Source organism: Bos javanicus, chromosome 27, assembly GCF_032452875.1.
Source record: "Bos javanicus breed banteng chromosome 27, ARS-OSU_banteng_1.0, whole genome shotgun sequence".
Taxonomy (NCBI): domain Eukaryota; kingdom Metazoa; phylum Chordata; class Mammalia; order Artiodactyla; family Bovidae; genus Bos; species Bos javanicus.
In genome coordinates this window covers 366,038-388,250 of record NC_083894.1, presented here as the reverse complement: position 1 = coordinate 388,250, position 22,213 = coordinate 366,038, and the positions used below count along the sequence as shown (strand labels likewise).

Sequence of the window (22,213 nt, the reverse complement as noted above, 5' to 3'; positions counted from 1 at the left end):
GTCCATTCTGAAGGAGATCAGCCCTGGGACTTCTTTGGAAGGAATGATGCTAAAGCTGAAACTCCAGTACTTTGGCCACCTCATGGGAAGAGTTGACTCATTGGAAAAGACTCTGATGCTGGGAGGGATTAGGGGCAGGAGGAGAAGGGGACGACAGAGGATGAGATGGCTGGATGGCATCACTGACTCGATGGACGTGAGTCTGAGTGAACTCCGGGAGTTGGTGATGGACAGGGAGTCCTGGCATGCTGGGATTCTTCGGACTGAACTGAACTGAACGGAAGAATATTGCATCATTGTAGCAGCAAAAGGCTGGAAACAGTGGAAATGTCTGCTAATAACAGACTGCTTGCAACTGTCTCCTCAATATGTCATCAGTAAAACAACTAAGGTGCAGAATTATCCTACCACTTTGGAAGAATAAAAGAATGTATCCATATTTGTTGCTCTTCTCAATGGCACACAAGAAGCCAGTAACAATGGTTACATTCAGGGAGGGAAATGAGTGGCTAGATGACAAGGATGAGAGGCTTTTTTTCTTTTACTTTTTTTACAGTGTGCCCCTTGGTATCTTTGAATTTAGTATTGATGTACACATATTATTCTAAAATTGAAACAATTTGTTTTTTTTAAAAAAAGCATAGTGTTTTAAATGCCCAGTAATAGAGTATCATTCTGCCATATAATGAACTATTAGGCAGTCATAAGAAAACATGTTTTGGAAGAACAGAGATGCTTATTATGTGTAAAATGAAGAAAGCATTAATTTAAATTGCATGCAGTTTCCCGATTTTGCTTTCATATACACCTGAAAAACAGAAAGGAAAATAACTCTACCAGCTTGTTGATAATGGTTGGTCATCTCTAATTGACAGGGTTCTGGGTATTGTTTTTCTTCAGGTTTCTCAGAATTTTCCATGCTTTTCACAATGAGAATGTTATCATTCCAGGGAGATGTGATACAAAATAGATAATCTTATCATCTATGTGTACCATATGTCAATCTTGGTAGATTTCAGCATTGTATTTTATTTCCCAGAACTGACTGTGAGGCAATTGTTCTTTAGCTAGATTTAAAGTAAACAATAAAGTCACTGCACCAAGATGAGCTTTGAGCTGTTTAAAAATGTGGTGGGGGTTGTCTTACAGTTTTGAAAGAGCTTACCTACCCTCAACTTTCCTCATTCCTGTTTAGTTTTAAACAAACAAAAAGCAGCAAAAATCAAAAACAAAGCAAAATTTTATCTATCCCCAGTGCAGGGGGGAACCCCAACTTAACTACCCAGGTCTAAACCGATCTAAGTCAAAAGAGGAAAAAGATGAGAGTTGAGAAAAACTTTCTCCCCATCCCCTCCTTCCCAAACCCCACATCTTGATTGAATTAACTAACCATATGAGGATTAAGGGCAGTGCAGTTTCATTCTGGGTTGCACAAAGTGGTTGTGATCTCTGTTTCTGCCTGCAGTGTTGTATGAGATCCTCTAAGCCTTTTCCTCCATCTAGATCCTGAACCTACTGTTTCTCCTAATTGTGCCCCCCTTCTGCTTCCCTCTCCCCTACATGTCTTATCTTCATAAAATAATCCTGGATGTAATAGAAACTCCATACACAATGGATAGAAAGAGGGAGGAAGAGAGACAGATAGATAAAGAGATGGATGGGTAGCGAGTTCCATTACAGAGTGTTCTGCTCCTTTTGGGGGCATTCAAACATTATTTATTATTGAGTTAACCTTGAAAAAGAGGCCAGTTTTCCAAGGATGAAATGAATGTGAAGATTAGCTATCATCTCTGCAATTCATGATAAGAGACATGGAATGCCTAGTCTGAACTTTATATATGGACTTGACTCTAGTTTCTACTAAGACTTATTTAAAACCTGGAATAAATTATTTTAAAAACTACTACACATAATAGGGTCACCTCCACCATTTGCTGGATATGTAGGATTGACCATAATGCTATGAAAATGGAATGTACAGAATACTTTTTAAAAAATGCACTAATTTGGCAGCACCAGGTGTCAGTTGCAGCACGTGGAATCCAGTTCCCTAACCAGGGATCAAACCCTGGCCCCCTGCACTGAAAGCACAGAATCTTAGCCACTAGACCACCAGGAAAGTCCCCAGGACAAATACTTAATGCTCTATTGAATCTTAAAGGCTATTTAGGACACACAAATATAGTATTAGTCATTGTGTTCCCTTTATATATTTAGTTAAATCATAAGAATGGAGGGAAAATAGAAGCATATCATGAAAAAAATAAGCAATGTGCCAACTGGAGTTTCTGTAGCCTTCATACAATGTTCATACGCAGACTCCCAGAGATCCTTCAGTTCAGTTCAGTCACTCAGTCGTGTCTCTTTGTGACCCCATGAATCACAGCATGCCAGGCCTCCCTGTCCATCACCAACTCCCGGAGTTTACCCAAATGCATGTCCATTGAGTTGGTTATGCCATCCAACCATCTCATCCTCTGTTGTCCCCTTCTCCTCCTGCCTTCAATCTTTCCCAACATCAGGGTCTTTTCAAATGAGTCAGCTCTTCGCATCAGGTGGCCAAAGTAATGGAGTTTCAGCTTCAACATCAGTCCCTCCAATAAACACCCAGGACTGATCTCCTTTAGGATGGACTGGTTGGATCTCCTTGCTGTCCAAGGGACTTTTAAGAGTCTTCTCCAACACCACAGTTCAAAAGCATCAATTATTCAGTGCTCAGCTTTCTTTACAGTCCAACTCTCACATCCATACATGACTACTGGAAAAACCACAGCCTTAACTAGATGGACCTTTGTTGGCAAAGTAATGTCTCTGCTTTTTAATATGCTGTCTAAGTTGATCATAACTTTCCTTCGAAGGAGTAAGCATCTTTTAATTTCATGGCTTAAATCATCATCTGCAGTGATTTTGGAGCCCAGAAAAATAAAATCAGCCACTGTTTCCACTGTTTCTCCATCTATTTTGCCATGAAATGATGGGACCAGATGCCATGATCTTAGTTTTCTGAATGTTGAGCTTTAAGCCAACTTTTTCACTCTCCTCTTTCATCAAGAGGCTCTTTAGTTCTTCTTCACTTTCTTCCATAAGGGTGGTGTCATCTGCATATCTGAGGTTATTGATATTTCTCCTGGCAATCTTGATTCCAGCTTGTGCTTCCTCCAGCCCAGCGTTTCTTATTATGTACTCTGCATAGAAGTTAATTAAGCAGGGTGACAATATACAGCCTGGACGTACTCCTTTTCCTATTTGGAACCAGTCTGTTGTTCCATGTCCAGTTCTAACTGTTGCTTCCTGACCTGCATACAGGTTTCTCAAGAGTCAGGTCAGGTGGTCTGGTATTCCCATCTCTTTCAGAATTTTCCACAGTTTATTGTGATCCACACAATCAAAGGCTTTGGCATAGCCAGAGATCTTTAGGAAGTTCCAGAGTCTTATCTGAAGCTTAGTTTCCCCATTTGCAAGGAGAGAATATTAATTATACTACCTTTCAGGTTGTGACGAGGATGGTTAATAGGTGCTCGATAAATATTAGTTGATTTGGATTCTGTCTGAATTAACATTTTTAAAAAAAAGAAAAGAAAAAGGGGTACCCAAAGCCAGTGCTCTGTGAGAACCTGGAGGGATGGGATGGGGAGGGAGGTGGAAGTGGTGTTCAGGTTAGAGGGGACACATGTATACCTATGGCCAATGTATGGCAAAACCATCATAATGTTGTAATTATCCTCCAATTAAAAAAAAAAAATTTTCCTGCCTGGTTAGGAAGCACTTCAGGTAAGAAGTAACTTGGTTGTGATTTGGAGGAAAAGGACCAAAAAGAAACTACTTGTGAATTCCAGGCCTGGTTTATCTAGTTAAAATTATGTTTGCTCTGATTCGTTCATGAATGAATCCATGAATCCACTTCCCCAGTGGCTCAGTGGTAAAGAACCTGCCTGCAGTGCAGAGAAGTGGGTTCGATTCCTGGGTCAGGAAGATCCCTTGGAGGAGGGCATGGCAACCCACTCCAGAAAAAAAATAAAGAAGTTCTCTCAGTACCAGGGTGATGGCTCAAAACCTAGAGGAAGTGGACATGTAAACTGAATAGTTTTTTAACATTGTTTTTCCAGGTGAGCTGGCATTGGAAGAATTTAACTGAACTGGATCAGCTCTGGATGCTAAAATGTTTATGGTTTAACTGGTACATCAATGTCTCCCCAGCTCCCTGTGAGCAGGGTGTATGGAAGAAGCATTATATTCAAATGGTGAAAGAACTCCATGTTACCAAACTCAAGGTAAATTTGGGAAAAGAAGAATTACTAACATCAGCTACTTAGGAATTCTAGAACTAAGTTGGAGAAGGCCATTGGTTCAAAAGAAATATACCATGACTTCAACATTGTCTTGTTCTAAGAACTTAACAGCTCTTTTCAAGATATCCATGTTAGTTGAAAGTCATCTGACACTCACAAACCACAGTTCCACCCAGGTTATGACTTGGAGCTCCTCATTCTCTCCAGATTCCTGGATTTCTGTGTCTCTGACGCCTGCACTACACAATTCTGATACTGGGATTCTGTGGGTAATGTGCAGTATTTATTACCTATGGGTCATCAAATTTTACTTAACTAATTCAAATTTTTTGTGATTCTACCAGGCAAACTGAAGTTTATGTTTCTATCATTAATAAAGAAAAGTTTGCAAAAAATTAATAATTAGGAAAGGGCAAAATGGGCATATTAAAGTTCTTTTCACTTTAGAAACTAGCAATGTAAAGTCCTTACATAGAATTGTAAACAGTAAATAGTATGAGCATAAATTTTTCTAGTGGTTTTCTATGCATTGTAACCAATGTTTATGTTCGTTCTTATAGTCACAGTTAATTAGATAACTTATGGGAAATTTTTATGAGCTTTTTCTTTATGGCATGATCTATATACATGCAGAGTTGTGCATCGTGTTGTATAATAGAAGAGTTCCTGAAAATTATGTGTAAATTACAATTTTAAAATTATTTTTAAAACCACGGGGATTTTTTTTTTATAGAAAAGCTGCAGTGAGTCCTTTCTGAATTGGAGAATCCTTTTGAAATATGAATAGTTGGCTCTTAACATGCTCATTTACCTTTCATTTTATTGTGTTTACTTGAAGTAGAAACCCTCTACATTTAATATAGTAATAAACTGCATAATTAATATTGTTGTAATTACAATGATAAAAGCAGTCTTTCTGATTTCAATGATGGCTGTTTTTCATGAGAATTTCTTTTAAAAAGAAAAATGTAAAGTGCAGTGGTGGAAGAGTTATTTTAAAAATTACAATAGCTATGACTCCTTTTATCACAAGGCTTTCCTTAACTCTCATTCAAAGTGACTCATAGCCAGGGAAAGGCTTCAATAGCTGACGCGTGGGCTGTTCTGGGACAGAGGAGAGAAAAGTGATCAACCAGGTTGTAGAATGAAAAAAGGTTTTGAGTATTGTATGTAATACTGATTTTAATACTTGGTCTTCAACAATAACTCTTTTTCCAGAAACTATGTATGCACTTCCCTGGTGGCTCAGATGGTAAGGAATCCATCTGCAATGCAGGAGATGCAGGTTTGATCCCTGGGTCGGGAGGATCCCCTGGAGAAGAGAATGGCCACGCACTCCAGTGTTCTTGCCTGGAGAATCCCCATGGTTGGAGGAGCCTGGTGGGCTACAGTCCATAGGATCATAAAGAGTCAGACATGACTGAGCAACTAACACACACATATTTTAAGATGATGAATAGTTCTGATACAAGAAAATTGCCACCTTGTCGCTTAGTATTTCATTTCTTTAGGGAGTAGTTTGTTATAGTAAATTTCAGTTTTTCTATTAAAGAAAAAATTGGCAAATTAAACCCAGTAAGATATAAAAAAAGAATAAGACATGATGACCAAGTGGGATGTATCCAAGGAGAGTAAGGTTGGCATAATATTAAAAAATCAGTCCATGTAATTCACAGAATAAAAGACAAAAGATGTCTGGTTATTTCAATATATGCAAACAAAAGCATTTAAAATTTTTTCATCATTTGCCATTTAAAAAAGTCTCAAATGGCTTTGGGTAAAGGGAACAAAGTTTTTGTTTACTTAACAGAAAAGTCATCAGTTTTCATTATTATCTATTCTGTTAATGGGTCAAATATTTTGTACTTTTCAGAATTAATGATGTTTATTTATGTATATAGTTATGAGCATTCATGCCCAAATTTTCTCCCCTGAAAATGCTTTTTTATTATCATGTATTCTTTATTACCAGTGGTGTTAAACAAGACCTCTTCCAGCAAAAATAGATTTCATTCACTATAAACTCAGAAAAATGAAATGAATGTCCATCTTATTTTATTTATTTTATTTTTTTGGCCACCCCGTGTGACTTGGGCTCTTAGTTCCCTGACCAGGGATTGAACTCCTGCTCTTGGCAGTGAAAGTGTGGAGTCCTCATCACTGGACCACCAGGGAATTCCTTGAATGTCCATTTTAAGTGAGATCCGCACTGTGCTGTGCTTAGTTGCTGAGTCGTGTCCAACTCTTTTCAGCCCCATGGCCTGTAGCTCACCAGGCTCCTCTGTCCATGGGGATTCTCCAGGCAAGAGTACTGGAGTGGGTTGCCAGGATTCACACAAAACACTGAACACTAATCTTGTAATGAGCCATTGATTATATAAAAGTAAAATGTCTTCTTACTCTACTTACAATCACTCACTAAATCAGTAAATATGTATTAAATACTGTTATGTGCTAGCTGCTAAGGGTACAATGGTCTTAACCCCACTTTCTGGGAGCCTAGTCTATGGCCCAGGATACAAACAGATAGTTACCACACTGAATACGAAGTACTATCCTGTAAGAGAAATATGCACAAAGAAAGAGCAGTTGAAACAAGGATAAGAAAGTAACTGATTCTGCTTGGAGGAACTTAGGGAATTTTTAAATTTTCACAAACAATTTAAGCAAACCAATTTACTGAGCAAAGCTTCCCTAATCTCTTAAAGAACAAAAATTAAGCCTTTAATGGCTTCTCAACATAGCAGTACCTCTTCCCTTAGGTTACAACCGCATAAAAACCCTTACGAATTTTATATACAAGAAAACCAGACTTTCATTTGGGCAATTAGAAAACAGACTTTCCAAAAAAAAAAAAAAAGACTTTCATCTCCCAATTCTTTAGAAATGGCTGAAGTTTTGATAATTGATAAAGTCTATAGTTTACCCCTACATAATGGAAATTGTGTTTTAGATAGGTAGAACAGGGTACTGTTTTTAAGAACGTATATTGTTATGAACAAACTAACTGCAGTTGTGGAATAACTGTATAATGATATGGCAGGAGAGGTGGCGACACAGGATAGAGAAGCTCACTGTGTGGCCTGAAGCTGGAGAGTCCTGGATTCAAATTCTGACCCTGGGTCTTACTGCTTATGTCTTCACAGTAGTAGTGGAAAAATTTATCAGTTTATCTTACCTTCAGTTTTCTCTTCTGTAAAATGGAAGCAGTTTCGATTACCTTTTAAAGTTATTATGAAGGTTAAATAAAGTAATGTAGGAACGGGACTTTCCTGGTGGTCCAATGGTTAAGACTCTGTGCTTCCAATGTAAGTGGTGCAGGTTCGATCCCGGTAGGGGGAACTAAGATCCCACATGCCTCACTGTATAACCCCCCTCAAAAAATAATAAGGTAGGAATACTTCCTGAGACAGTGCCTGGCACATACAAGTACCTCTGGGTTGGTGGCTGCTATAATCACTGCCACCATTATCAGTGCCATCATGGTGATGATGATAATGATTTTTATTAAAGGATTTATTTATTTATTCATTTTTGGTTGCAAAGGGTCTTCATTACTGCCCTTGGGCATTCTCTAGTTGTAGTGAGCAGGGGCTATTCTTTACCTTCCATGCTCAGATTCTGCTTGCGATGGCTCCTCTTGTTGCAGAGCACAGACTCTAGAGCTCTGGCTCAGTGGTTGTGGCACACGGGCATGTGGAATCTTCCTGGACCAGGGATTGAACCAGCGTCCCATGCATTGGCAGGCAGATTCTTAATCACTAGACCACCAGGGAAGTCCATGTTCTTTGTTTTACTTTTGTTGTTATTATAGTATTTTGAGAACAGAAATAATTTTCTCCTTCTAGACACCTCCAAAAGATGGGTTTGTGATCACAGATGTTCAACCCATTAGAAGCAGTTCTCCAGGGGGAAAGCTGTCTCCTTCATCCGCTTTCCGATCCTCTTCCTCTTCAAGAAAGAAGAACCACCCAGGGGAAAAAGAACTCCCACCCTGGAGGTCTTCTGAGAAGCATCCAACTGATATCATTCACTTCAACTACCTGGACAGCTGTGACCCCACTGAACACAGCTGGCAAGGGTAAGAACTGTGCCCTTCTCCACTTCTTCCCTTTTAGAAACAATTTACTGGCACTTTGGTCTATGAAAAGATGAAAACAGAAGCTACTGTGAAATACAAATGCTTTTCACTGGTGGTGGTGGTTTAGTCACTGAATCAGTCAGACTCTGTGCAACCCCATGGACTGTAGCCCAACAGGCTCCTCTGTCCATGGGGACTCTCTAGGCAAGAATACTGGAGTGGGTTGCCATTCTCTTCTCCAGGGATCTTCCCAACCCAAGGATCAAAACTGCATCTGCTGCATTGCAGGTGGATTCTTTACTGCTGAGGCACCAAGAAAGCCCCAAGAAGCAAAAAGTGATTGAAAGTAAATGAACCTTTATTGGTAAATTTGACCTTTTCTTTAGGATTTGTTTGCATTTTGTAATTTGTAGCTGTAATGCTTTCCTTACAGCCTCTTTTAATACCTCAGAACAGTCTTTTCCGTATTTGCGCCTCCCTTCTGTGACATTGATATATATTCATATATATATATCAAATGATATAATCATATATATATATTTAATTATGTATGTACATACATAATTTTGTATGGGCTTCCCTGGTGGCTCAGAACCCACCTGCACTGCGGGAGACCTGGGTTCCATCCCTGGGTTGAGAAGATCCCTTGGAGGAGGGCATGGTAATCCACTCCAGTATTCTTGCCTAGAGAATCCCCATGGACAGAGGAGGCTGGTGGGCTACAATCCATGGAGTCACAAGGAGTTGGACACAACTGAGCGACTAAGCACAGTGCAGCATAATTTTGTATAAAAAAATGTATTATATGAAGAATACACACAGAGTATATATTTACTTAACAAATTCTGGAAGTAATTTCTGAATTGCTAACTCATATCATTGTCAAAACAAATCTGCTAACTAGAATTCAATGTTTGTTTCTGGTTCATTTTGCCTTTAGCCTGAGGGTATATACTCATAATAATAATAATGTGAATCCATACTTTATCCTATTATATGCAATCACTTTAAAAAAACAAATATTAATGTTAATACAAACAATAAGGTTACTGAAAACAGTTTAGGATGTCTTTGCCTGTGTTTTTGTCCTTAGGATATGTTCTACTAAGGCTGTTCAGACAAATGACTGTGTTAAAGTCCTATGAAGTTATTCCTTTGTGTGGGGTAACACCACCAGCTGTTTTTAGATTTTTGGAATTTTTTTTTTATTTCATAATTTTGAGATGGTTCCAAAGTCAAATATACAAAACAAAGTGTATCTGGAGAAGTCTCCAATTCTGTTCCCTGTTCCTAACTGGATCACAGGGGAATCCTACAGATAGGTAAACTATTTTTTAAAATGTCCTTACATTTAAAAAACCATAAAGGTGGGGAAGTGGGGTGGATGAAAAAAATATAAACAAATACAGACACACGCACCCCTTTCTGAAAGAAATGGTGTCCCACAATACATACCACTTTATCCCACTTCTTTCTTCATGTAACAATATTTCCAGGAGCTCACTCCACAGGTATATGAAGAAATACTCTGGCCTCCTTTTTACAGCCCACAGTCCTCCATTGTGTGGATGTGTCAGAGTTTATTCAACCCCTTCTCTATTGATAGACACTTGGCTTCTTTCCAGCTGAGTGAAGATAATCTTTTAAACCGCAGGAGCAACAAAATCAAATAGACAAACAGCTATGCCAACCACCACAGCTTTAAAATGACATTTATAATTTTCCCAATGCTCTCCAATTAACAGAAGAAGAAAAAGACATGAAATGACCCCAGCTTTCAACCGACAGTCACATGATAAGAAAAATAAATCACAGGACAGATCTAAACTAAGAAAAGCACAGTCGCTGGTAAGTATTGCTTACAAGACATTCCCGCCCCCCCACCCCCCTGCCCGCCATAATGTTAATGAAACACGCTGGATCTCTATAGTCCTATTCTTGAGATTGATTTTTTTTAATGGAAACCATTAAGTAACGGTTTAAATTCTGGTCTCTGACACTGACTGGCTAGCTGTGTGACCTTGAAGATGCCCTTTATTTAATCTCTCTGAGCCTCGGTTTTTTTAAAAGCTTGGATGGATTGATGTGTGTGAATCTGCTTTGAAAACTATACAATATAAAGGAAGTATTATTATCATTGTTTCTTTCTTCTTCTGTGAGTCCTTTGGGGTCACAGAGGGGAGCCTATAGAAATTTCTCTGTAGAAATTACTTATCTGTAGAATGCAAGTTCCACTGACCTAAGAAAAAGGTATTGTGCTGTGCTTAGTCGCTCAGTTGTATCCAACTCTCTGCGGTTCCATGGACTGTAGCCCACCAGGCTCCTCTGTCCACAGAATTTTCCAGGCGAAAATACTGGAATGGATTACCTTTTTCTATTTCAGGGGATCTTCCTGACCCAGAGATCGAGCCCATCTTCTCTTGCATCTCCTGCATTGGCAGGAGAATTCTTTACCACTGGCACCACCTGGCAAGCCCAAGAAAAAGATATTGAGTTGGCCAAAAACTTGATTCTGGCTTTCCCTTAACATGTTATGGAAAAACCCAAACATTTTGGCCAGCCCAATACACGTTCCATAGGTGTTCTGTCACCAGATGACTTCAGAAAAAAAAAAAAACGAATTAAGAATTTTTCTTTCCCTAATTAAAAAATAGCTAATTGACAGCCTAATAAAAGTCAGTGGTTGTGACTAGAGAGCATTATTATTTCAGAGCAGAATTTCCCAAATTGTGGTTCTGTACCCTCAGTGTATCCCTGTCAGCACATATGAGAGTCTTTGGAGCCAAGCAGAAGGGAATAAGGGTGGAATAAAAAGTTTCTATTAGTAGTAAAGATTTAGAAAAAGGCTGTAGATACACACTAAAGGGAAATTAATATAAAATGGGTGTCAATTGGGAGAAGGATAAGTGTGTACTCATGAATAAATCACTTCTATAGCTCTCCTTTAAAGCTTAATTACTTTCTGTTTCAATGTGTTTTCAAGTGTTATGTTCCAAAAGAGAAAGAGAGAGATGAGTTTTTTGAAATAGGTTAGTCTATATTCTGAGGAGACAATCTGGTTGGACGGGATGAGACTTATCACAGACATATGTACCGAGGACCAAGGGAATGAGGAAGCTTAACATAGAGCAGTAAAATTGTCAGTGAAAACCTTAATTGAGAAAAATAACTATGAGGTTTATCACCCGAGCCACTCAGGCATGCAGCTGCCTAGTTGCCCAGCCCCTCCTCAGCCAGAAGTAGAAGAGAAATCGGGGGGAGAACAGGGAATTTGCAGGAAGATAAAAGTTGGTGATGTATGCTTACAAACTATGAGCTGCTGCTGCTGCTGCTGCTGCTGCTGCTGCTACTGCTGCTAAGTGGCGTCAGCTGTGTCTGACTCTGTGCAATCCCATAGACGGCAGCCCACCAGGCTCCCCCATCCCTGGGATTCTCCAGGCAAGGACACTGGAGTGGGTTGCCATTGCCTTCTCCGACAAACTATGAGCACAATCGGACATTTCTCTGGCTTAAAAAAAAAAAAAAAAAAAATCAAAGGCTAAACAGAAACCCTCTCTCTGGGTTTTTGACATTCACCATCTGTCACCCTCTAGCAGGGCTTGCTAAAGTTAAAACAGTCATAGATTAAAGACTTCAAAAGTTGTGCTCATTCAAGCTGAAAGGGAAACCAGGGCAAAGTAAACAAGGATGGAACACCATTAAGCTACGAGTAGGTGAAGTGTGCGATTATATGGATCTACTTGTGTGTGTTATTTGCTCAGTCATGTCTGACTCTGTAGACTGTGGACTGTGGACTGTAGCCTGCCAGGCTTCTCTGTCCATGGAATTCTCCAGCCAAGAATACTGGAGTGGGTTGCCATTTCCTCCTCCAGGGGATCTTCCGACCCAGGGATCGAACCTGGGTCTCCTGCATTGCAGGTGGGTTCTTCCTGCAAGCCACCAGGGAAGCATACTTGTGTGGTTTCTGTAAATATGCTAATTAGAATCACTGCTGCTGCTAAATCGCTTCAGTCATGTCCGACTCTGTACGACCCCATAGACAGCAGCCCACCAGGCTCCCCCATCCCTGGGATTCTCCAGGAAAGAACACTGAAGTGGGTTGCCATTTCCTTCTCCAAATTAGAATCACTATTTCTGCTTAATTATGATAAGGAGTAATTAAACCCTCCAAAACAACAGAATGGGAAAGACTAGGGATCTCTTCAAGAAAATCAGAGAGAGCAAAGGAACATTTCATGCAAAGATGAGCTCGATAAAGGACAGAAATGGTATGGACCTAACAGAAGCAGAAGATATTAAGAAGAGATGGCAAGAATACACAGAAGAACTGTACAAAAAAGATCTTCACAACCCAGATAATCACGATGGTGTGATCACTCAACCTAGAGCCAGACATCCTGGAATGTGAAGTCAAGTGGGCCTTAGAAAGCATCACTACAAACAAAGCTAGTGGAGGTGATGGAATTCCAGTTCAGCTATTCCAAATCCTGAAAGATGATGCTGTGAAAGTGCTGCACTCAATATGCCAGCAAATTTGGAAAACTCAGCAGTGGCCACAGGACTGGAAAAGGTCAGTTTTCATTCCAATCCCAAAGAAAGGCAATGCCAAAGAATGCTCAAACTACCACACAATTGCACTCATCTCACATGCTAGTAAAGTAATGCTCAAAATTCTCCAAGCCAGGCTTCAGCAATACATGAACCGTGAACTTCCTGATGTTCAAGCTGGTTTTAGAAAAGGCAGAGGAACCAGAGATCAAATTGCCAACATCCACTGGATCATTGAAAAAGCAAGAGAGTTCCAGAAAAACATCTATTTCTGCTTTATTGACTATGCCAAAGCCTTTGACTGCGTGGATCACAATAAACTGTGGAAAATTCTGAAAGAGATGGAAATACCAGACCACCTGATCTGCCTCTTGAGAAATTTGTATGCAGGTCAGGAAGCAACAGTTAGAACTGGACATGGAAAAACAGACTGGTTCCAAATAGGAAAAGGAGTACGTCAAGGCTGTATAATGTCACCCTGTTTGTTTAACTTATATGCAGAGTACATCATGAGAAATGCTGGACTAGAAGAAGCACAAGCTGGAATCAAGATTGCCAGGAGAAATATCAATAACCTCAGATATGCAGATGACACCACCCTTATGGCAGAAAGTGAAGAGGAACTCAAAAGCCTTTTGATGAAAGTGAAAATGGAGAGTGAAAAAGTTGGCTTAAAGCTCAACGTTCAGAAAATGAAGATCATGGCATCCGGTCCCACCACTTCATGGGAAATAGATGGGGAAACAGTGGAAACAGTGTCAGACTTTATTTTTTTGGGCTCCAAAATCACTACAGATGGTGGCTGCAGCCATGAAATTAAAAGACACTTACTCCTTGGGAGAAAAGTTATGACCAACCTAGATAGCATATTCAAAAGCAGAGACATTACTTTGCCAACAAAGGTTCATCTAGTCAAGGCTATGGTTTTTCCTGTGGTCATGTATGGATGTGAGGGTTGGACTGTGAAGAAGGCTGAGTGCCGAAGAATTGATGCTTTTGAAGTGTGGTGTTAGAGAAGACTCTTGAGAGTCCCTTGGACTGCACGGAGATCCAACCAGTCCATTCTGAAGGAGATCAGCCCTGGGATTTCTTTGGAAGGAATGATGCTAAAGCTGAAACTCCAGTACTTTGGCCACCTCATGCGAAGAGTGGACTCATTGGAAAGGACTCTGATGCTGGGAGGGATTGGGGCAGGAGGAGAAGGGGACAACAGAGGATGAGATGGCTGGATGGCATCACTGACTCGATGGATGTGAGTCTGAGTGAACTCCAGGAGTTGGTGATGGACAGGGAGGCCTGGCGTGCTGCGATTCATGGGGTCACAAAGAGTCAGACACGACTGAGTGACTGATCTGATCTGATCTGATCTGAAACCCTCCGAAAGTGAGCTGAGATGTTTGACTCCACATTGGTGTCTGTGATGTGAGTGCATGCTTAGTCTTGTCTAACTCTTTGCAACCCCATGGACCGTAGCCTGCCAGGCTCCTCCTTTCCTTGGAATTTTCCAGACAAGAATACTGCAGTGGGTTGCCATTTCCTACTCCAGGTGATCTTTCAGACCCAGGGATCGAACCCAAGTCTACTGCATCTCCTGCGTTGGCAGGCAGAGTCTGTACCACTCTGCCACTGGAGGAGCCTTGTGGCTGTTCAGGCCGCAGACTGCAGGTGGCTAAGGCCCCCTCCCTCCACTGCGCCAGTTTCCCCCACCGCCCACCACACCCCTCCCTCAGAGGAAAGGAGCAACCTCCTACATGAGGCAAGGTGATTGTGAAAATGAAATACTAGCTATGGGGCCTGAGACAAGAACTGGGTTTTGAGGAAATTCATTTAGGGGACATTAAGAAAGTAAGGAGTAAATAAAATCTGACAATAAAATGGATAAAGAAGGACCTACTGTACAGCACAGGGAACTCTGCTTAATGTTAAGCGGCAGCCTGGATGGGAGAGGGGTTTGGGGGAGAATGGACACATGAATACGTATGTCTGAGTCCCTTTGCTGTCCACCTGAAGCCATCACAACATTGTGAATCGGCTGTACTCCAGTGTAAAATAGAAAGCTGAAAACGAAACAGAAACGACAAGTGCAGCTGTGGAGAGAGTGTGGTAGACACAGCCCAGGTGTGATTAGAGTGGAGAAAATCACAGATTCATTAGATAGAAAGTTCTTGCATCATTTAGACAGGTTTATCTAGGAAGATTCAGGAGGAACTAGAGAAACAGGGGAACAGGAAAAACTTAGGGGAGCGCCTCACAAAGCCAGGATAAGAAGGACAGATCACCAGTGCCCAGGGAGGACCCAAGGCCTGAGCACTGGCGTGCACCCTGCCCCTCAAAGTGGGAAGAGGTGTGTGATGCTAGGAGAGGTTAAAGCTTTGTGAGATGGGGCAGTTAGAAGAAAAACAGCGCAGGTGTGAAGGACAAAGAACATTCCTTTGAATATCCCCAAACTTTTGGGCACCAGGGACCAGTTTTATGAAAGAGGATTTTTCCCATGAATTGTAGAAGGGGGGATGGTTTCAGGATGATTCAAGTGCATTACATTTATTGTGTACTTTATTTCTATTATTATTACATCAGTTCCACCTCAGATCATCAGGTATTAGATCTCGGAGGTTGGGGACCACTCTCTCAGCTATCTCTCCAGTGCATGGCTATCAGGTCACTGAGGCATCTTCACTGTTTGCCTGTCATTACTTAGAGCCTTCAAATAATAGAATTATCCCCCCAAACAGAAACATTCTCAAAGAAACAGTTTCAAATCTGTGTATATTGTTGTGAGTGGGTGATGTTTTCTACTATTATTAGGGTTGAGTTTCAACGGTACCTGACTCCCCTTTGAATTCTAGCCCAGCCTCATCATAGCTGCTTCATTGAACCACCTTTTGGTGTGAATCATTGATAGAAGCTAGCCTTCCCATGTGGCTCAGTGGTAAAGAATCCACCTGCCAATATTGGAGACATGGGTTTGACCCCTGGCTCGGGAAGAGTCCCCTGGGAGAGGAAATGACAACCCATTCCAATATTCTTGCCTGGGAAAATCCTATAGACAGAGGAGCCTCGCGGGCTACAGTCTGTGGGGTCCCAAAGAGTTGGACACGACTGAGTGAATCTCTATTTGATTACTAATGCTTTATCATTTTGAAGGTGATTTATTAAAATTATATAAACATCAAGGTATGTTCATTCCCATTAGTTTTTTGTTGTGGTGGTTGTTTGTTTGTTTTGCTTTTTGGCCATACCATGTGGCATGTGGGATCTTAATTCCCTGACCAGGGATTTAACCTGTGACCCCTTGCATTGGAAGCTCAGAATCTTAACCACTGGACCATTAAGGAAGTCCCATCATTAGTTATTATAATAAAATTCCAGACAGAACAAAGCCTTGAAAAAATACAAGCACTACAGGACAGCCAGGTTCCACCTTAAACTTCAGAGATTTTCCCATGTTGAGTAAAGACGTGAAAAAAATAATTTTTTAAAATCTTGACAGCTGGTCCCACGATTCCTTTTTGGGAAGAGGAAGGAGGGAGCAGTCTCCCTGGGGGAAAGCCACTGAGGAGCAAATGCTACAGGCACCTGGACTCCAGGGGAGGGAAAACCCACCAGGCTGGAGATTAGAGGAAGAGTTTCTTGTTTCTGCTCCTGCAAGGAGTCGAGGGGTGGGGAGCAGAGGGCAGAAAGGAAAGAAATAAGACCACGAAAGAAAAGCCAGCCGGATGGAGGGAAGCTGAGCCCGGGCAGGGGAAAATGACATGTCAGTGTTAGATGGTAACCCAGCCATTCCCAATCAAATTTGTTCCCTATTACTGGGATGTAAAGCCTGCCTTCCATCTCTTGAGGAAATTGTACTCAATTTACACATGCAAGCAAGATCTCAGTAGTCTAGAAACCAAGAAAGCCCTTCAGGACTATTTACAAAAACCAAGGTGGGGAGGGCAGAACTTCCCTGGCAGTCCAGTGGTTAAGACTTCACGCTTCCAGGGGGTGAAGGTTTGATCCTTGGTAAGGGAACTAAGATCCTACACGCTGAACTTGGCCAAGGGAGGGGAAAAAATGCTATCCCTAAAAATAAAACCAAGAGGGGTGGGCTTTGGGCTTCCCAGGGCTGGAATTGGGACCCAGCTGAGCTGACATCTTGTTTTTTCTTTCCTTTTTCCTACCAAGTTAAATATAAAAACAAATACTTTTTGTCTCACGCTCAGCTTTTTTTCTTGAAGGTTAGAAGTCCTCACTTTCCAGGTTTTGATTTAGCCAAGGATTTCAAAAAGCTTTCTGTTCACAGCCTTGAGCTAAACACAAGTAACAAAAGCTTCTAATTGCCTGCTTACTCTAATTGCTTTAGATAAGACCTTATCTTGCCTGGTGCTCCTCTCCTTAACTCCAGCCTCTGTGGTTACTGTCTTGACCTCCTTCCAGGAAAACTTGATTCTTAATGTCCTGATTGTTTTTTAATAGTCTTTAAGCTTTCTCACTTTTTTTCCCCCTATCTGGGTTAAGAGAGGAGGAGAAAGGAGTATTCTCTAAAGCGACTCATGGTTCATGTCTAAGAAAAAACAATGGTTTAAGAATTGGGAAACCCCAGGTTCTGGCCTTAGCTCTACTGTTGACTAGCAGACACTCAAGCTATTTCTAAAATAAATTAGAATTGCATCTTTTTTTTTTTTTTAATAATTGAGGCTTCTTTTAAATATTTATTTTATTTATTATGTATTTATTTCACTGCACCGGGTCTTAGTTGCAGCACATAAGATCAATCTTCCTTGTCCATGTGGGATCTAGTTCCCTGACCAGGGATCGAGCCCACACCCACTGCATTGGGAGCACAGAGTCTTAGCCACTGGACCACCAGGGAAGTCCCTGAAATACCTCTTTAATGTCTATTCCAGGCTCAAGTCTGAATCTCTGGACCCTCATAGTTTCCCACATTTCCTCTCTGCTTTCCCCCAGTACCAAAAAAGAATCCAGTGTATTCATGAATCCTAATTCTAAATCATTAAAAACTGGTTTCTGTCTCCTTTTTTTTCCTTCGAACTTTAGAAAACCTAATTAATTAAAACAGAAGAATTTATAAAACATAGTTTATACAGTGGTTTTCTTGCAAGCAGTCTTTAACAGACTTCTTTCAAATTTTGACAAATACCACTAGGTGTTTGGTTTGGGTATGCAGAACTAAAAATATCTAAAGGAGAGATTTTTAATTACTTAGTTCAACCTGTGAAATTCCTGAGAATTCCATTTGGAAAAAGAATAAGAAAGAATATGGGGGACTTCCCTGGAGGTCCAGTGGCTAAGACACTGTAGTCCCAACGTAGGGGGCCTGGGTTTGATCCCTGGTCAGGAAACTAGATTCCACATGCCACAGTGAAGACCTGAAGAAGCCAAATGAATGAATAAATAAAATTTAGGAGCAAAACAACAATATATTTTTTGAAAAAATGGAATATGGGCTTTGCAGTCTGAAAGACCTGGCATTTTTTTTTTCATGGTAACAAGCAAACAGCATTTATTTCAGAGAGAAAGTACAAAACTCTCAGCATAGACACAGAGGAGGTGAAGTGCGCCAGACCGGGGCTTTGCAGTACAACTTTAGATAAGTTACTTAACCTCTCTGAGCCTCAATTTTTTAAAATATTTCCCTGTTTTATTCATACTTTTTTAACTTTATTTTTTAATTGGAGGAAAATCGCTTTACAATGTTGTGATGGTTTCTGCCATAAAAACATGAAATGCTTCACCAATTTGCATGTCATCCTTGAGCAGGGGCCATGCTAATCTTCTTTGTATCATTCCAATTTAAGTATATGTGCTGCCAAAGTGAGCACTGAGCCTCAATTTCTTCATTTATGAAATGGGAATGATACTTCCCTTGCAGGACTGTTGTGAGGACCACATGCCAGGTATATATTAAGTACTCAATACATGTTCACGTTCTCCTCCATTAAACACCATCTTATTTTTTACTGTACTCACCAAGAGCACACACTTGGGCCTGAAACAGCCTAGGTTCAATGCCTGATCCCACAATTTTAGCAACTCGGTGATTTGGGACAAGTTGTTAACAATTTCAGAAACACTGTTTTCTCATCTGGAAAATGGAGTTAGCAACAAGAGTGCCCAGCTCCAGGAAGCGTTCATGAACTAGTCACATCCATCAGAATCACATTAAATCAGCATGGAGACAGCAGGGATGCTGAGAGAGTGCTGATGCTGAGTGGCTGCTGAGTTGCTGACGAGGGGTTAGCCAGGTGGCCAGGAGGAGGCTCCAACCTTCTCTTTCTTGATTTTACCTTTATTTTCCCCACTTTTCTTTTTTAAAATATTTTAAATTATTTTTTGGCTATCAGTTCAGTTCAGTCGCTCAGTCATGTCCGACTCTCTGTGACCCCATGAATCGCACCACCCCAGGCCTCCCTGTCCATCACTAATTCCTGGAGCTCACTCAGACTCACGTCCATCGAGTCAGTGATGCCATCCAGCCATCTCATCCTCTGTTGTCCCCTTCTCCTCCTGCCCCCAATCCCTCCCAGCATCAGAGTCTTTTCCAATGAGTCAACACTTTGCATGAGGTGGCCAAAGTACTGGAGTTTCAGCTTTAACATCATTCCTTCCAAAGAAACCCCAGGGCTGATCTCCTTCAGAATGGACTGGTTGGATCTCCTTGCAGTCCAAGGGACTCTCAAGAGTCTTCTCTAACACCACACTTCAAAAGCATCAATTCTTCGGCACTCAGCTTTCTTCACAGTCCAACTCTCACATCCATACAAAACCACTGGAAAAACCATAGCCTTGACTAGACGGAACTTTGTTGGCAAAGTAATGTCTCTGCTTTTGAATATGCTATCTAGGTTGGTCATAACTTTCCTTCCAAGGAGTAAGTGTCTTTTACTTTCATAGCTGCAGTCACCATCTGCAGTGATTTTGGAGCTCAAAAAACTAAAATCTGACACTGTTTCCCCATCTATTTCCCATGAAGTGGTGGGACCAGATGCCATGATCTTCGTTTTCTGAACGTTGAGCTTTAAGCCAACTTTTTCACTCTCCTCTTTCATGTTCATCAACAGGTTCTTTAATTCCTCTTCACTTTCTGCCATAAGGGTGGTGTCATCTGCATATCTGAGGTTATTGATATTTCTCCCGGCAATCTTGATTGCAGCTTGTGCTTCTTCCAGCCCAGCGATTCTCATGATGTACTCTGCATAGAAGTTAAATAAGCAGGGTGACAATACACAGCCTTGACGAACTCCTTTTCCTATTTGGAACCAGTCTGTTGTTCCATGTCCAGTTCTAACTGTTGCTTCCTGACCTGCATATAGGTTTCTCAAGAGGCAGGTCAGATGGTCTGGTATTCCCATCTCTTTCAGAATTTTCCATAGTTTATTGTGATCCACTCAGTCAAAGGCTTTGGCATAGTCAATAAAGCAGAAATAGATGTTTTTCTAGAACTCTCTTGCTTTTTCAATGATCCAGCGGATGTTAGCAGTTTGATCTCTGGTTCCTCTGCCTTTTCTAAAACCAGCTTGAACATCAGGAAGTCCACGGTTCACGTATTGCTGAAGACTGGCTTCGAGAATTTTGAGCGTTACTTTACTAGCATGCATTTTTGGCTATGGTGGGTCTTAATTGAGGCATGTGGGATCTTTCACTGTGGGGCACGGGCTTCTCTCTAGATGTGGTTCCCGGGCTCAGTAGTTGTGACTTGCAAACTTAGTTGCCCTGTGGCTTGTGGGATCTTAGTTCCCCACGAGGGATTAAACCCTCATCACCTGCATTGGAAGGAAGATTCTTAACCACTGGACCACCAGGGAAAGCCCCTCCCCACTTTTCTTTGTCCTTCTCTTTTGTCTTCTCTCTCACAGTTTCTCCTGTGTGAAAAATCGTTGCATCCAGAGCGGTATGACATGTAACCCATATATTTTCTTTCCCTGCACGGCCTCCATAAATCTTGTGTCTGTGCATGACCCCTTCTCAGTGCTGGGTTTTTGATTCCACGTCCCCAGGTAGAATACTGTGTGTTGAACTCTGCAACATGGATTTGGTGCTGTGTGCCCTCCTCTGCCTCTGATACCTCCAAGATGAAAAGACCTAATTGCTAAGAATCCTGGGGGCAAAATTAATTCTCAGGAAGGACCACGACTTAGCATCTTTGCATTTCTCTTTTACCTCTGAAAGAGCATAGTTTGCTTGTTCTGTGTTGTGGCCTTTTGTTTGATCATGCTATGCATAATAAATTAACATGGCATTTCCAACAGGAGTAATTCTACTTGCTTCTTTCCCTGAATATTTAGACTGTGGCCAAATGGCTTCTTGTTTTTACTTAAGAGTTAAACAAAAGGGACTTCCCTGGTGGTGCCGTGGTTAAGACTGTGCCTTCCAATGCAGGGGCTGCAGGTTCAATCCCTGATGGGGGACCAAGATCCCATATGCCTCACTGCTCAAAAACCAAAACAAAAAACAGAAGCAATATTGTAACAAATTCAATAAACAACTTTAAAAATGGTCCACATCAAAAAAATTCTTAAAACATATATACGTGTGCATATGTAGTCTATATGTATGTGCATGAGTATAACCCTTTGTACTAAATAGTTTGGCTTTTTACAGCAAACTACATTAGAAGCCAATTTGTTCAGACATGGATGCTTTGAAATGTAAATTCGTAGTCCCTACTAACAAAGAACCATAGGAATTCTATGTCCTGTGCATATTTGGCGGCACATCCCGACCTTATGTCACCTATTTGGGAGGCTGAATGGTGCCATTATATAATCTTGGACTTAAATTCCAAAACCCTGGCTAGAATTTTCTGCTTAGCCTTTCCTCCACAACTGATGGTTTTACCCCAGAGCTAAAGACAAATGAAGAACAAAAACAGGCCTGTTGCTGTGTTGATTATTTCTTGCTCACCTCTATTTCTCTATTTAAAAAAATTTTAAGGTATATATTTTTTAATGTGGACCAATCTTTTTCAATGGCCACATCATACAGCATGCAGGATCTTTAGTTGGGGCGTGCAAACTCTTCGTTGTGGCATGCAGGATCTAGTTCCCTGACCAGGGATGGAAACCCAGCCCCTTTGCATTGGGAGCTCGGAGTCTTAGCCACTGGACCACCAGGGGAGTCCTAGACCCATTGTTTCTTGACTGCTTTCCCTTCGTGCCTGCAGTCCTTTCTCCCCTTAAGATCATTAATTACTGAGACCTATTTAAGGGCAAGCATTGTGGCCAGGCTTAGATCACAAAATGCCTTGGACCAAAATGAGGTCATGCTTGAGGTCTCTTTCAGGGACCCCCTCCCC

At 41.1% G+C, this 22,213-nt stretch overlaps 1 non-coding gene and 1 pseudogene across 1 annotated transcript; one reads left to right on the top strand and one right to left on the bottom strand.

The window, feature by feature from the left end:
• The window catches only part of LOC133239755 (F-box only protein 16-like), a 42,170-nt pseudogene extending 21,348 nt beyond the window's left edge, over window positions 1-20,822 (top strand).
• LOC133240165 (U6 spliceosomal RNA) lies at window positions 18,634-18,740 on the bottom strand. Its single transcript, XR_009734145.1, has one exon. It is a non-coding gene; the product is annotated as a U6 spliceosomal RNA (small nuclear RNA).
• Window positions 20,823-22,213: the final 1,391 nt, after the last annotated feature.